The sequence below is a fragment of the Euprymna scolopes genome, chromosome 41, assembly GCF_053919585.1.
Source record: "Euprymna scolopes isolate OS-2025 chromosome 41, ASM5391958v1, whole genome shotgun sequence".
Classification (NCBI taxonomy): domain Eukaryota; kingdom Metazoa; phylum Mollusca; class Cephalopoda; order Sepiida; family Sepiolidae; genus Euprymna; species Euprymna scolopes.
Window position 1 is genome coordinate 69,118,671 of NC_136522.1, and position 16,914 is coordinate 69,135,584.

Genomic DNA, 16,914 nt, shown 5'->3' on the forward strand with positions numbered 1-16,914 from the left:
TCCAGCCAGGTAAAAAATAACTTATCTTGCCTTTGGTAACATTTATTTGTTATATATCTGAATTTTTGGCCAATTTTTCATTTTGTTTGTAGTGCAAAATACCTCATTTTTATTAAAACTTCTCTCTACATTAATTATATTTTTTATTTCGGACTATTATTCTCATCTTTATTAGTTGTTGTTTTTCATGATGTTTCGGCCAACTATTCCTCCGGCCTTCGTCAGGCATTAAGGGATAATATATATTCTCTCTACATGTCTCCCTATCCTTCTCCCCCCCCCCCAATCTCTCATTTCCATTTCCTCAGTCCATTCCTCTCTCTGGACATCCACGCAGACAACCCCTTTATATAGACTCCACGAAGTATGAATTACGTATTTAAGAGAATTTGTGTTTGTCTAAAAATATTAACTTTTTTTTTTTTTTTTTAACTAGAGGCAGCACCCGGCCTTGCCTGGTCATAAAATACGCTTAAATATATTTTCATTCATGCAGATTTTATATTTATTGTTACAGAGCCAATACTCTATTGAATCTATATATCTATAAAAGTGAAAGTGTGTGTCTGTCTGTGTACATTTCCCTATGCAATAACTCTGTCAATTTTTAGTCTATAGACTCGAAATTTGATATAAAGGGTATTAAGATTTGGGAAAATCTTTGACCCCTTAACATCCAAATTTCTGGACGAAAACTAATTACAAAGTTCGACGATTTGACCTTTGAGAACTCTACGAAACTCCTCCGACAATTTTGGGTCTAAACACTTGAAATTTTAGATATGTTCTTTGGATATGGATCTAACTTAATAACTTGATTTGAGTTCAAAACAATAAATGTTAAGGGGTCATAATAGGGGTCAAAGTTTAAAAGATTGACCGCTTTCTTTGTTTTTTTTTTTTTTTTGCGCAACATAGACCTCCAAACACCCGGCTAGTATTATATAGATGCGGTACTAATTTCAAAAGTTAAAAAAATAAAAATGACCTGGGTGCCATTAGCTAGAATTGAAACCAAAAATTTAGCACTCTGGTCTCATTCTCTACTTTTTGAGCTGTCGACAGATAGAAAAGAAAGATTTAAAATTAAACCACTTCAAGCTATGAATGAATTTGCACATGCATAAAAGTAATAGAAATATGTCAGCAAGTTGAAATAAATATTTTGCGTTTCAACTTATTTCTTGTCCATATTATTCATCCATCCAAACAAAGATTTTACTTATCATTTGGTGTATGATTACTATTTCCTGTTAATTTCAGTGTTATGTGTAGTTTAAGTGTTTATTGGTTAAATATTTACGCACAAGCACGTGCATACATATTACTTGTTTTGATCAGACTAGTATTCTCATCTTGAGTGTTATTTGTGCAACGTTCTGATCGGTGTAGCCTTCGACCTTCGTCAGGCATGTTGGTCGCCATCTTGGAAAAGAAAAGAGAGAAGTTACTGGTTCCATAGATGAACACCTTAAAGCAGTGACACTGGGGGGGGGGTCGAAAAAGTTAAGACGAACTGATCGCATATGGAAAGAAAAATGAACACACTTGCCTTTTAAGGAATGAGGTCAGAATAATTGATAGAAGAAAAATTACTTAGCAGATTGAGCATAGAGATCAGCAGTATATAGGAACCTCTAATCTATATATATATATATATATATATATATATATATATATATATATATATATATATGTAAGGCAAAATGTGTGTGCACATTTTTTGTATGTTCGGCAAAGGCTTTTTTGAGGGGAAGGAGGATTCTTGGAACGTTTTATATACCATCTAGATAGTAATATGTACGATTTGTGAAAGGGACGTCATGTCTAGATTTATTTTGATCGACTTTTATAAAATTCACGCTATTCCGCTGTGTCGCGTGTTTGTTCGGCTTTTTAGTATAAATAAAGTGACACTAAATTGAAACCGTGTGTTTCTCGGCATTCGCGGCTGGAACATCCAAAAAGCAAATCAGCGTTGATCAATGCGGTAAAAACTGCCATATCAGACAATTGCTTTTCAAATGGACACCCCCATTTTTTATGGGAAGCTGTTCCCCCCCCCCCCCAACATCTTGGGGAAACAAACAGCCGAAGTTGGGGAAGACTGCCTCGCAGCAAAAGTTAACTGCGGGATATGCTTGACCTCATTAAGTTTTAATTGTTAAATTAAAACACTTTTTTGTTAATCTGCCATCGTGGGTGAGCGGGTAACGCCGGGCACCCCCGCTAGTCTATTATATAAAATCCAAAATGTGTGTGTGTGTTTGTAAGTCTTGCAAAAACTTCCGACAGACACATCGGAATGTGACGAACGATTTTGTATCATTTTAATGCTCAATCTTTTGGACGACAAATATCGAAAATTGGCCAATAATTCCTTCACACTCAACTGGCCAGTTTTTTTCATCGACATTTTTGCAAGTCATCATCTCCCTTTGATTGACGGACGCATCAGCTAAGATGCTACAGCTTTTTTCACCTTTTCCTCTGTTGTGTTGGGGGTTCGACCTTGCCTGCCTACTACCACGTTTTTTTTTTTATTATTAACACCTCTCTCCACTGCCTACTGTTGTTTTGGTTTCCTTCATCTCCACCTCGCTACTACCACTTCTTTCCCCCCCCCTCCTCCCCGGGTGGAGGGTTCCTTACTGCATCACCTCTCCACACCTGGGCAATGCCGGGTACTCCACTAGTTATAAAGAAAAGAAAAATTGTGCAATCCTCTCCTTAAAATTTCAACGGTAAAAAGGAGATAATCCAGTCAAACTTTATTAAAGTTACTCCCTCTCTTGTCAATCGAAACAATTTTTTTCACACATACGAAACCACGGCGAAAAAAAAAAGGGAAACAATTCCAAGAATACGAAACCATCTCCGGAGCCAGTTAACTTTTCTACATTCTTTTTCAAGATGGTAAGCAACGTGCCTGACGAAGGTCGGAGACTACACTGACCGAAACATTGCACATATAATTTTTTTTTTTTTTTTAATTTTTTTTTATTACATTTTCACCCCAAACAAGGCACATTGCCACTTTGGTGTAGGGGGCTACTATCAGGGGAAACATCTACTGGGGTACTATGTAGGGATTAGGGCAGCGAGATGTTGGTTCACATTGCACTTGAACTTATGCATGTCAGTACAGTTGGGGAAGCAGTGACCTGGAATGGAATTCCAAAGCCTAGCAGTTCTGGGGAAGAAACTACTGGAGTAGAAAGATCTTTTACATCTAGGGATCTCTACAGTGTGGGGGTGGGATTTTGCAGCTTGTCGGGTCTGTCGAGGGTGTTCACGTCGTGGGGGCACAAGTGCTTGCAGTTCTTCAGAGCATTCACCATTATAATACTTGTAGAACAGGCAGAGGGATGCAACGTTTCGACGATGGGACAGAGACTGAAGCTTAGATGCCAGTTTAGGGCCTATCAGATTTGCGACTCTCTTTTGAACCCTGTCAAGGAGCGAGAGACTAGTAGCCGATGCACCAGTCCAAATATGACAGCAATACTCCATACATGGGCGAATAGTGGCCTTATAGAGGTACAGGATACTTTCGGGTGTTAGAAGTTTTCTAGCACGGTAGAGAGAGCCCACCTTCCTCGCAGCGGCCCTGGCAATGCACTCGATGTAATTGTTCCAGCTCATGTTTCCTGTGAACGTTAGGCCAAGGAGCTTGAGAGACGTACTCTCAGATAAAGAGTCGTTGGCCATTGCTATAGGTGGTAGAGAAGGTTTCTTGTAATTATTGAATGAAACCAGTTTTGTCTTGGTGGCATTGAACGTGACCATCCATTTTTGTCCCCATTCCACTACTGATTGGAGGTCATCCTCTAGTGTTTCTGCCATTACTTTAGATATATGTTCATTTGTTTTCCTGTCATGCCTGCTATAGAGTGTCATCAAAGAGTCCAATCAAAACATGTAATACAAACTATCAGCCCTCATCTCAAAAATTCAGAATTGTAACACCCATACATGCATCTGTTTTATTTATATAGATTAGAAAATTAGGGCATATATTCAAGCTACACTATCAAGTGCTAGTATACACGTTCTACGGAGGAAGTAGTTTGTTGTAATTCCAAGATTATCTGTACTTTCTGACTATAACATAAGTTATGTGAACCTAGAACTATGGGACACAATCTCGTGGGGCTGCTTCCCAACTGACTATAACACGATCGTTTTCAAATCTAATGTAAATAAGTTCTTGTTGAGGCGTCCTCTTAAATAATCAAACTCTAAGTTCCACCATAACCTGATCATCGCTATGCTGTCTCACAGTCTACCCAACACTCAGTAACCTTTATCCTCGAGGGGCCCTTGGGTCTTGATTAGTGGTTCTTCTCCTAGTAAAAAAAAGTTTTTTGTTTTTTTTTTACTTTCTTTCCACCTTAACGCTAGCCTTTAAAGTGGGGACTTATATAAGATTTCGGGTATGCTGAAAACGAATATCACATTTAAATTTCGTGCAGACAAGTAGTTTTCTGTGTATTAAGACCTTTACTATGCCATGTAATCCCACTGGTGACCATGTTTTTTTTTCCCAACTGAAAAGTACTAATGCGCATACGTGTTACAAAACACCTCCCCATGTTAAGAATGGCGAACGCATTTGAGATTTATTAAGTAATGCATTGGAAAAAAAGTGTCTTAATATCTAGAAAACTACTTGTCTTCGCAAAATTTAAATTTGATATTCGTTTTCAGCATGCCTAAAAACCTTTGAAGGCGCAATTTTAAAGGTGATTTTTAAGACCTGACTACAACTTGGATGTGTTCAAGTCCAACGTTAACAAATTCCTAATGAACCGCACCCTTGAGTAAAGACTTTAAATCTCCACACTAACGTTATATACTTGCAATAACCCTTATCCCTGAGTGGCTTCCGGGCCTTGATAAGTGGTGTAAAAAATAAAAAATGGAAAGAAAGTAAAAATTTAACAAAGGAAAAAAACCAGAGAGACCAACTACCGAAATGTTCCTATATTTACTTGCCTTCCCACGAGGGCAGAGTTAGACACAAGGTTGGTTTTTAGTAAGGAAAATCCAGCTCCCCAAAAAGGGGTACTCTAGATAGGAACAAAAATAAAAATTGTCTCAGTCACGAAGAATAAAGCTAACAATAACAACGGCGGAGACAACCAGTGAACAATCGCGGGTGGTGACTGGTGCTTAGCGTGTAATCGTCGCCGGTGTCGTTTCTTATCCCAGACGAACTGCTCACCAACCAATCACAATTGGTATTTAGTCGCCAAGAAAAAAAAAAGAAAGAAAGAAAATACCTGTTATTTATTGCATAGCAATTTAGTTGACTAACAGCTTTCGCCAATAAATTTTCTTCAGTTTATTTTTTCTAATGACAATCATTTGACTTGAAAACATTGCCGATTGCACGACAAGAATTTAGAGTACTTGGGCACCGACATTATTTTTCTTTGTGTATACTTAAATAAATATACTTGATTTGTGAGATCGCAACTATATATATATATATATATATATAGTAATTTATAAAATATATATGGCGATTAAACTACACTGAATATTCGGCGTTTCATCCACTATAGGATTCGTCAGGCTTATGCGCATAAGCCTGACGAATCCTATAGTGGATGAAACGCTGAATATTCAGTGTAGTTTAATCGCCATATATAAGCCTGACGAATCCTATAGTGGATGAAACGCCGAATATTCAGTGTAGTTTAATTGCCATATATATTTTATAAATTACTAACTAGCTCTACCTACGTATTGAGCACTTTTGAAGTAAATACTTAAAGTTTACGCATAAATCTATACTTTCGTATATTAATTTTATGTGAGTAAATGAAGTAGTTATATATATGCATGCATACATAGGTGTGTCAGAAACTTTGGGGAAAATATTGAATAATTCGACCCCCTGTCTTTCCAAGCTTATAACTACTCGAAAAATGTAATTCAAACCCTAATTTTTTTTTTTCAATTAAAGGAGCAAGGACCAAGGTTTCATTAAAAAAACAAAACAAAAAAAAACAACGTGATTTAAAAAAACAACAAAAAAAAAGGTTTTAAACTTCGGACTTTAGAGGTAAATTTCTAAAAAAAAAACACTACTTTTTTTTTTTTAAATTTGAATATATTATTTATTGATCTTTTATCTTCAATTTGTGATATATAAAACTTTGGTGAGTAAATTAATTATTTACTTTTTAATAGACGTTTCAAAATGGGGGGGGGGCGTTAATTAAAAAAAAAACAAAAAAAACGTTTGTCTAAAATATTATATTCGGCTTATTGGAAAGAGTATAAAATTTCACATTGACCCTGAAAATATCATAAAAATAGAATCAATAGAAAAATTTTGATAGATTTTTAAAGTTTAAAAAATGAAAAATACTAAACTCGTAAAATTCAATTAATTTCATTACTGTTTTTAAAAAATAAATAAAAAAATATTTCTATTACTTTTTATACAACTTTAATAGTTTATTTTGGAAGTATAATCCATAAAGAAAATAAACAACCCACTTTTAAAAGAAATTACGAGTTTTTATACTTTATTCGCAGTTTCGTGTTAAGGGTGTCAAAAATTCCTACAAAAATTCTAATACACCTAATGCATGCATAAGCATGCGCGACATTAAACGTATCGTTAAATTCTTTTTATAAAATGAAGTAAAAAAAAAAAATTGAAAAGAAACTGAGAGTATTGGTGTTTTTTTTAAACAGTTCACTTCTTGTAAGCAAGACAAAGAAAAAGAAAAATACTCGAGCTGAGATCGAAACCAAAACCTAGAAACAGTGAGTCAAGTACGATAACCATTATACCAGCTTGCCACGGTAATTTTCAAACTTCGTTAAAAAGTTGACAGATAAAAATCCGATGACCCCCAAGTACCAAATTTTCCATTTTGACTACTTAGAAGCACCCCCACTTTTTTTTCTATGATGAAAACCGATTAAAAGGTCTTCCACGTACCTGAATACCCTATATACCAAATTTCAAGTTTGTAGATAAAAAATTTGTTGAGTATATAGGTTGAGACTTGTCCTCACACATTCTCAGTTTATATATATATATATATATATATATATATATATATATATATATATATATATATATATATATACGTTTTATTTTTTATTACCGTATCTTTCTGTTAAGTTACATTATTGTTTCACATATATATAAAATAAAAATTACAATTAAATTTACCAAAATGATCCAAGATGGTAAAATTAAAGTATATTATAAATATTAAAGAATTAATATTTATAAAGTAATCTCAGCCAGATGTAAAAGCTCGATAAAACCAAATAGGAGATAGAGCTTATAACACGAGCAAACAGTTAATAAAACATGTTAAAAAAACACTTTGAAATGAGTTAAAAACATATTTAATCTGAAAAGGAACCACTAGATAAGTGGATAGTCCTTAATTCGCGGAGTTTCGAAGAAATACTTTCCTTCTCATCAGAGGGTAGGAATTAAACTCCGCGGATTAAGGACTATCCACTTATCTAGTGTTGCCTTTTCAGATTAAATGTGTTTTTAACTCATTTCAAAGTGTTTTTTTTTTAACATGTTTTATTAACTGTTTGCTCGTAATCATAATTTAGGAATTTAAAATTAGTGATTTGAAAAAATTAAATTTCAAATATAGAAATTTTATTGTATGCAAGACAAAGAATACAGTATAGCAAAATATATTTCCTTAACCCATGAGTTTTCGATGTTTATACATCTCCTCGGAGGAAAATATTAGCAAATATTATTATAAAAGGTTTGCACCTGATTTGCTAGAAAATTCAATTCAATGTTTTTAAAGTTTTTAAATCATTTTAGCTACGTAGAATGAGGTAAATTGGATATTGGTGCAGCAAAAAAAAAGGATATTGAACTTCAAATCGAAAGTGTATGCCAAATCTTGTAATGGAAGTTCTTGGTATACCGGAATACCAAGAACTTCCAATACAGGATTTGGCAAACACTTTCGATTTGAAAACTTTAAAAACATTTAATTTTCTATGTTTATTACTTATAGCAAATCCGAAGCAATGAATCGATTGATTAAAACATGAGTGGGGTAACTAATTTCAGTGATGATAAAAGTATTGGAGGGTGGAAAATAGTTTGATCCCCCCATTCAATCCCGGACAACGCCGGGTCTCCCTGCATATATATATATATATAGAGAGAGAGAGAGAGAGAGAATAAATGACAAAGAGTTATATTCCAAAATTCATGATGTTGACCATCTTATAATTTATTCCTTTTAATTCAGTTGACTTATACAATTCTTGACAGTATCTGTTTCGTAGCGCAAAATCAATCACTTAATTATTATATCAATCAGTGAATCTATTATGCCCTTAACTCATCAGAAGAAATAGCAACAATCAATCCGTTAAAAGGAATTGAAATGTGATTTGACATGGTAAAAATCCGAAAATTCTTTATTTCTTCTGATGAGTTAAGGGCATAATAGATTCACTAATTAATTGGTTGATTTTGCGCTACGAAACAGATACTGTCAAGAATTGTATAAGTCAACTGAATTAAAGGAATAAATTATAAGATGGTCAACATCATGAATTTTGGAATATAATGTTTGTCATTTATTCTCTATATTGCTCTGTAATTACATTGAGCTTCTTAAATAAGGATTGATATATATTATAAGAAAATATATTACTACAGAAATATATGTATGTATTTGTGGGTCTCTTCCCACTCCTCCCTTTTTTCTTCTCGGTCTCTTCCCACTCCCCCTCTTTCTTCTCGGTCTCTTCCCACTCCCCCTCTTTCTTCTTGATCTCTTTTTATTTCTATTCCCCCTCCCTCTCCTCCCTTTCTGATTTCTCTTTCTCAATTTCTTTCCTTTTCTTCTTCTTCTTCCCCTCACTCTCTCACAAAGTAGATAAACATTTGAAATAAATCCATCCGACTGCTGTTGGCAATGACTTTAATCCGTTGCATCCGAATAGCTTAAGTTGAACAGCCGAAATATATTTGCAAGTCTTACTGCCCCCCCATATCCCCCCCTGATCTCACCTTTGAGATCAAGCTTAATCAAGGTCACCCACCCCCACACACACCCTTATCATGTAAACAAAAACCGACTGAACGAAATGGTCTTTTATGCTTGAAGAAACTGGTTGCGTCAGGCCGTCAGTTCGTCTTATGGTGCTGATTTGTGTTCTTTCTGCAACAGAAACTATTTATTTACTAGCAGGGAGACCCGATGTTGTCCGGAATTGAATGAAGATTTTAGGGGTCGTGCTTTTGGGGCACAACCTAAGAAAATAAATAATTTAACACAAGCTACCGAAACAACGAACACAACAACTTCGATATTCCTGGCCAAAACCTGACTCTGGCCACCTGGTGCAGTCACGGTAGTTATTCTCAGTGGGAATTGTCGATACCGGATGAAATAACACAGAGGTGGAGAGAGCGCGAGGAAAAGGGTCCGATCTGCTTGGCGTCTCTCTCGGTAAGAAAGAGTTGGCCCCCCCCCCTTCAAACCGGAAGCTGTCCGATTTCCTTAGGGGATAGAAAGGATCAATGCGCCGCACCCCTGATTGGTCAGTGTGTGGCCAAAATAGCACAGAGGAGAAGCATTGATTTGCGACAAAAAAAAATTCCATTTGTTTCTGCTACAATTACGTCACAGCCCTTTAAAAAAACAAACTATTACGTCTTTTCGCAAAGAATTTTTCCCCATAAAATATTGTTAAAGATGCATTATCCTATGTTTATATAGATGTGCACGTCTGTAGATTTTACTGTTTATGCACGACAAGAGGCACGACTACTTGCTACTTTCTGCTGAAAGTATGTGATTAAACTCGTTTCGTTGTTTATTTCAATAATATCGCAAGAAATATTTACAATATTTTGCGATGACGGACCCAGATCACCTGCATGATGGTGGAAATCAGTTTACCCGGACAATGAGCCGACGTTGCTTGAATACAGCCCCAGCAGTAACGAGTAGTTGTGACTTTTGTCGTGCCTAAATTGGTCATACATAAATAATAATGCCAATACGTAAATTCTGAGATTTCATTTGAAACGCACTTTTTTTTTATTATTAAGTGTTAGCTGTTTATACTCGACGTTGTCCGGGAATCTTTTTTCTTTCATTTTTTTTGTCTTTTTAAATTGAGTAAACACTGTCTTTTTTTTTTTTTTTTTTTTTTTTTTTTTTCTTCTCTGTTTTATTTTAATTGAAATATTATCTATAAAAGTGAGAACGTGTGTGAGGACACTTCTCAACCTATATACTCAACGTGGTGGTTTTTGATCTACAGACTTGAAATTTGGAATATACAATATTCAGACATGTGGAAAAATTTTTTAATCAGTTTTCATCCGGAAAAAAAAACTGCTAAGGGGTCAAAATTGAAAATTGGTATGTGGGTGGTGGGGGTGGGGTCGTCGGATTTTATCTGTTTTTCAACTGTTTCACGAATGCGCATGCGTGGATCGTTCACATTAGATTTCTTGTGCTAAAAATAAGTAGGTTTGAAAACGCTTTTTAAAGATCGTTGCAAGCTGGCCCAATGGTTATCGTACTTAACTCACTGTCTTTAGGTTTTGGTTTCAATCTCAGCTCGATTATTTTTTTTTTTTATTATTTACAAGAAGTGAACTGTTTAGAAAAAAAAAACATAATCCTTGCATGCAAATGTCTTACTTTCTATATGAATTAAAATATAATATTTATGCGTATTTAACGACCGGCCAACGCGGGGCGGCCTACTAGTATATAACTTTATATATTTCTCCACTTTCTGTATATTATTGTACGAAGGGGTGCTATGTTATTCCATTATAACACAACTAAATGTATCGTCGACCCGTTGAGTCACAACCATGATTTATTCTGCTTTGTGACAAATATTTTAAGGCATTGCCATTGTTTCTAAATTTTCAAGATGAGGATTGATAATTTGAGGATTTCGTCTGCTGTTCTTATTTTGGGTGTTAGTCGCACAACGTTTCGGTCGATGTAGCCTCCAACCTTCTTCGGGTGTTTTTTTTTTTTTTTTTTTTTTTTTTGTTACATTGGGGTCACCGTTTATACAAGGCCCAGAATCCACTCGGGGATAAGGGTTATTGCGTGTACAGTAATCAATGGGATAGTATTGTAGTAATCGCTAGTAATGGAGATTTGATAAATTGTCTTACTTAAGGGAGTGGTTTATCAGGAATTTGTTTATGTTGGACTTGAGTTGTAGTCAGGTGGGGAGCAGGCAGACGGAACAGAGTTCCACAGGCGTGCACTTCTAAGAAAGAAGGTTTGTTCATGGAATCTACGTTTTGATTTAGGCATAGATAAAGAGTGGGGAAAATTATTGACAGTGGTTTCAGCTAGACGGGTGTTTATCGTGAAAGATTGGCGAGGGGGGGACCAGAGATTGAAGCTCGGATGAGAACTTGCTATGGAAATAATGATAAAACAAAGACAGGCTCGCAACGTCTCTTCTGTGGGAAAGTGGTTGCAGGGAAGAGAAAAGGGCATCCCCCACTAAGCCACAAAGTCTATTTTGTACTCTGTCAAGGCAGGATAGGCTGTTTTTAGCAGCTCCAGCCAAGATGTGACAGCAGTACTTCCATCCTTGGACGTTCTTGGCTTTTTTACAGATAGAGAATTGCATCAGTAGTGAGATATCTTCTGGATATATCTTGCCAAACTCGGGAATCTTCCTGCCGAACTCGAGAATTTGCACAGAATTTCGAAAATCCACGGAAGTAGCATGCCCTAATTCCATCAGCAAAAAACAAACAAACAAAAAAAACAATCATAGACGCCTGTGTTATATAAAAGAATGAGCGCTTGTATTGAAAACTTTTTCTTCTTTTTTTTGTCAATGCATTTCAGGTGAAAACATTCCCTACGTAAGTGTCACGTCGAAATCTGTGAAAAATAATCCAGTAAAAAAAATATATATATATATAAGTAAAAATAAAATGTATCGAGTTTCATGAATTTATAGTTTTATCGTATGTTTTAATGTTGAAGAGTTCACAAAATAAAGGGGGGGTAACTGCAATCGATCATTTTGACTAAATAACATCTGGCATCAATTGAAATGAATAGCTCTCATTTTAAGGAAGTTCCATGTTTTGACAAACTCCTAGGCTTGACCTTTACTCCTGATATGAAACATATCAACAACATCAAATCTGTTGCCAAGGTTATTGGGAGAATGGTTGCATTCTTCTACCGATCCAGTAGATATCTCACTGCTGGTGCAATTCTCTACCTATATAACACAGAATCTCACCTTTGAGATCAAGTCAAAAGACTGCACCAGATAGCCAGAGTCGGGTTTTGACCAGGAATATATCTGAACATTCGCCAGAATAAACCCGAAATGTGTTGGTTTAAAACATCACTATTCTACACAAGTTAGTACGGCATAATCGTTTTGACACACTGGTTTTCGTCAGATCACTGAAGATAAGCAAGGTTGAGTCTGCTTAGTACCAGATGGGTGACCATTTGGGAATTCTAGGCACTGTACGTGCTCTTCGCTTATCTCGGCATTTGTTTCCAGTCGTCCTGTACATACACTTCACTTGCCACTGGTATTTAACAATGTCGACTCAGGAGAGGTACGGTTGGAGATTTCGCACCTCCTGCCACAAAAATTTCACACACAGGCACACCCTCGTGGGTATCCATAGTCTGTCAAAGACTGGAGGAGCCTGTTTTGTTTATTCTACGCAAACACTAAAGAATCCACATTTTAAAAAAAATTATTATCTTTTTTTTTTTTTATCTTTCTTTCATTATTAACTAGCAGAGTGACTCGACGTTGCCCGGGATTGAATGTTTCACATTAATATATTTTTTTATGATCGAAATTGACCAAATAGCTCATCTTTCAATCAAATCGATTGATTGCCTACTTTAATTGGTGACCCATTGTGGTGCACCTGGAGGAAGCTTCATATGCCTCCCCACGGTGACTTAGTCCACAATACATTGTAGTCTACATTGCACTGTAGAGAACCTATTATAAAATTATTTTTATATATAATGACTTGCATTAAAGTTTTAAATGCAAAAGTCAAGTGTCATGCTTCAGTTGTGCCCTAAACAGAAACATTCATTTTGAATGCGCCCCTGTCATATCAAAGAACCTACTGTTGATTTTATATGCTCGACCGTTCGGCTTGTGTGGTAATAAAACTTCTCAAATACACTTGTAATGTTAGGCTGTGTAAGGTGTTAACTTTGGTAAAAATCGCTTGTTCTTTCTTCGGATTATTTCGATTATCAATACTTATCAAAGACATTCCGACACAAAACGTATCTAAAAACACTGTCAAGCACATAATGTACTTTCCTGTGAAATTTCATAAAAATCGACCCAGCCGTAGGGAATTCACACACACACACACACACACACACACACACACACACACACACACACACACACACACACAACGTTTCTTTTATAATAAAGATTTTTTCATGATTCATTTTTTTTTTCTCGCGTTCGAATGTTTTTAATTTGAATTTTTTCCCTAATTTTATTTAATTAACGACATCATATTTCCTTTCTTCCGGCAATTCATATCCTGCTTTTGTTTCTTCCTTAATCAACTCAACAGCGTTAATCTCGTTTAACCCCTTCAACCCCGACGACGACCTTTTTGTTTGATCCGCCCCTCCCTCGTTTTCCTATTGCGCCTCCTTCCCTCTCTCCATAATTTAATTTTAACTCTTCCCCCCACCCCCTCTTCGTTGCTCCACCTTCCTTCCCTCCATTTTTACGATTTCAATTTCAATCTATTCAAAAAATGTCATTTCAAATTTTTCAAATTCTGTAAAACTTTGGTCTGAAATCATTTGAGAAAATTTCAAGTTTTGAAAAGAAAATAATGAAAATTTGATTATCATTATTTTTTCTTTCTTTTTTTTTTTGTTTTTATTTATTTTTTATTAGCTAACTTATCCGGCGTTGCCAGGATATCTTATGTTAACTTTACAAATAAATGGCGAAAGTCTATATTCCGAATTTCAAGATGTTCACCATCTTACCGTTTATTTTTTTTAAATAAGTTAATATGCACAATTCTTGCGTAGTGCACAATCATTCATGTGATTATTATGTCAGTGTGTGAATTTATTCCGCCCTTAACTTGCCAGAACTTATCAACTTTATGACGTTTCTGAATTTTTGAGATGAGGATTGATTATTCGTATTGGATTCATCGGACTACTGTTCTCATCTTGAGTGTGATTTTCACAACGTTTTGGTCGATGTAACTTCCGACCTTCTTCAGGTGTATGTTTTCGAACTCGGGAATCTTTCTGTCGAACTCGGGAATTTGGACGGAATTTCGAGAGGAACCCTTTATTTACTTCATGGTAGCAAGGACCCGCGGCACAGTGGTTAGAGTACTTGGAAAAATCAATTGTAAAAGTGATATTCTCCTGAAGGTTGAAGGTTCAATCCTCAGTGTGGGCGACCAAAAAATACAATTGCAAATTACTTAGGACCTCTATCAAGTCATGGCTGACGGAATAAGAGCACGCTACCCCCGTGAAGTAAATAAAGGGTTCTCCTCGAAATTCTGTCCAAATTCCCGAGTTTGACAAGATACACCTGAAGAAGGTCGGAGGTTACATCGATCGAAACGTTGTGAAAATCACACTCAAGATGAGAACAGTAGTCCTATGAATCAAAATAATACGACTTATCAACTTTAAAAGAAAATAAAGGCATATTGGTATGATTACAAAATCCGAAATTGGGAGAAGTTGCAATTATCTGTTTCATTTTATTACGCCATCTTTTCATCTTTGACACAATAATTATAACACGATCAGCCGGTCACTGGCGTGTGACAGGCTTCATGTGTTACACTAAATGTCTTAGAAACGGTCCCGTGATGATGTGAAGATGGGCCAGTCATTAGGGTCTGTGTATCATGAAGAAAATCATACCTGAGATGTTGGATGTGGCTGTCTGGCTCCTTCATTCTCTCAAGATGACATCTTCATCCTGGTGGCATCCTGGTTGGAATCTTCTTTCTTCGTCCTACAGACCACTTCGTTGTTTAATGGAGACATTTATGGCAGACACAAGAAAACACACAACACGACACAATCGTAACATATATGAAACATAATTAACTATTTATTACATATTATTTTAATTGGAATTCATTATTGAGATGAGTATTATTTATATTAATTTATTTATTGCGGACTATTATTCTCATCTTTATTGAATGTTGTTTCACGACATTTCCAAATGAGAATTGTCTGAAGATAGCGGTTTCAATCCTACTCAAAGCCGGCCAGAGGCTTACTTGACCAAAACGTGGTGAGACGACAACAGCTATGGATGGCAGTAATTGTTGAGAATGGAGTCAGGAGATTCGAAGTTCCTATCCGTCACGGTTACCACCTGACGAAGGCCAGATGAATAGTTGGCTGAAACGTCGTGAAACAACTAATAAAGATGAGAATAATGGTCCTCAATAAATAAATTAATATAACTATTTATTCTACAAAATGTATACAATATATACACAAAGACAATTTACATATCCTATAATTATTAAACTAACTATGCTTAACTAGTGTTGAGGAGGAGGGGGTGCCCCCTCTCGTTTACGGAGAGACAGAAATATGCATGCTTACTCCATGCTATCCAGACGAAAAAGAGGCCGATACAGGAGAGGGAATTCTGGAGGTGCATTAATGTGTATCTCTGCGCTTATGGCCGAATCACAACCCGGCCATGCTGAAGAGTGTTAACAAGCGTGGTACTGAAATATAGTACCACATAATTGCATGAATGATTCTGCGCTACGAAACAGGTGCTGTCAAGAATTATGCATGTCAACATACTTGAAGAAATAAACTGTAAAAAATGGTGAACATCTTGAAATTTGGAATATAGACTTTTCTCATTTGTTTATTATATGCTCTGTAGTTACATCGAGCTTCATAAACTAAATTGGTACAAATAAAAGGTGAAATATAATTGAATAAACGTATTTTCCCATAAATATTTTAACTTTATTCTTCATCCTACACAAGACATATTGCCACTTGAATGTCAGCGATACTATTTCAGATCATGTCTAACAAGGGAACATGGGGTGTTGAGCAGCGAGATCTCTATTCATATTACATTTAAAGTTCTGTATGTTAATACAGTCAGAGAAGCGGGGAAACAGGGAGGGAATTCCAAAATGTTGTAGTCTGAGGGAAGAAACTATTAGAGGGACTTTTTAGCATCTAAGGACCTCAACATTGAAGGGGTGTGATTTTGGTGCTTGTCGGGAGTATGTACATTCAGGGGGCACAGGTGCTAGGAGTTCATCAGAGCACATTTCATTAAAATAGTTGTAGAACATGCACGGAGATGCAACATTGCAACAGGGGTTGGAGCTTGGCCGATAGTGTGGGATCCGTTAGATTTGAGACTTTTTGTAGCCTGTCTGAGTGAGAGACTAGAGGTAGATGCACCAGCCCAAATGTGGCAACAATACTCCATGCATGGAAACTAATAGCAGAAGGCTTTCTAGCATCTAGGGACCTTAAGAGAGATGGGGTGGGAATTTGCTGCTTGCCGGGTGATGAGTTCATCGGTGTATTTTCCATTAAAGTACTTATAAAACAGTACAGCATAATCACGTTGACACACCGGTTCTCTTCGCCAGATCACCGAAGTTAAGCAACGTTGAGCCTGGTTAGTACCAGATGGGTGACCATTTGGGAATTCTAGGCGCTGTATGTACTCTCTGCTCATCTCGGCATTTGTTTCCAGTCGTCCTGTACATACACTTCACTTGCCACTGGTATTTAACAATGTTGACTCGGGAGAGGCGTGGTCGGAGATTGCGTTACTCTTGCCACAAAAATTTCATGCGCAGGCATCCTGACAGTG

General features: G+C 36.2%; 1 protein-coding gene and 1 pseudogene across 37 annotated transcripts in view; both read left to right on the plus strand.

Moving 5' to 3' along the window:
• LOC145266600 (splicing regulator ARVCF-like) overlaps positions 1-16,914 on the plus strand; it is a 494,180-nt gene that overhangs the window by 267,403 nt on the left and 209,863 nt on the right. The gene's annotated exons all lie outside the window — the stretch shown is intronic.
• On the plus strand, positions 16,645-16,764 carry LOC145266735 (5S ribosomal RNA; annotated as a pseudogene).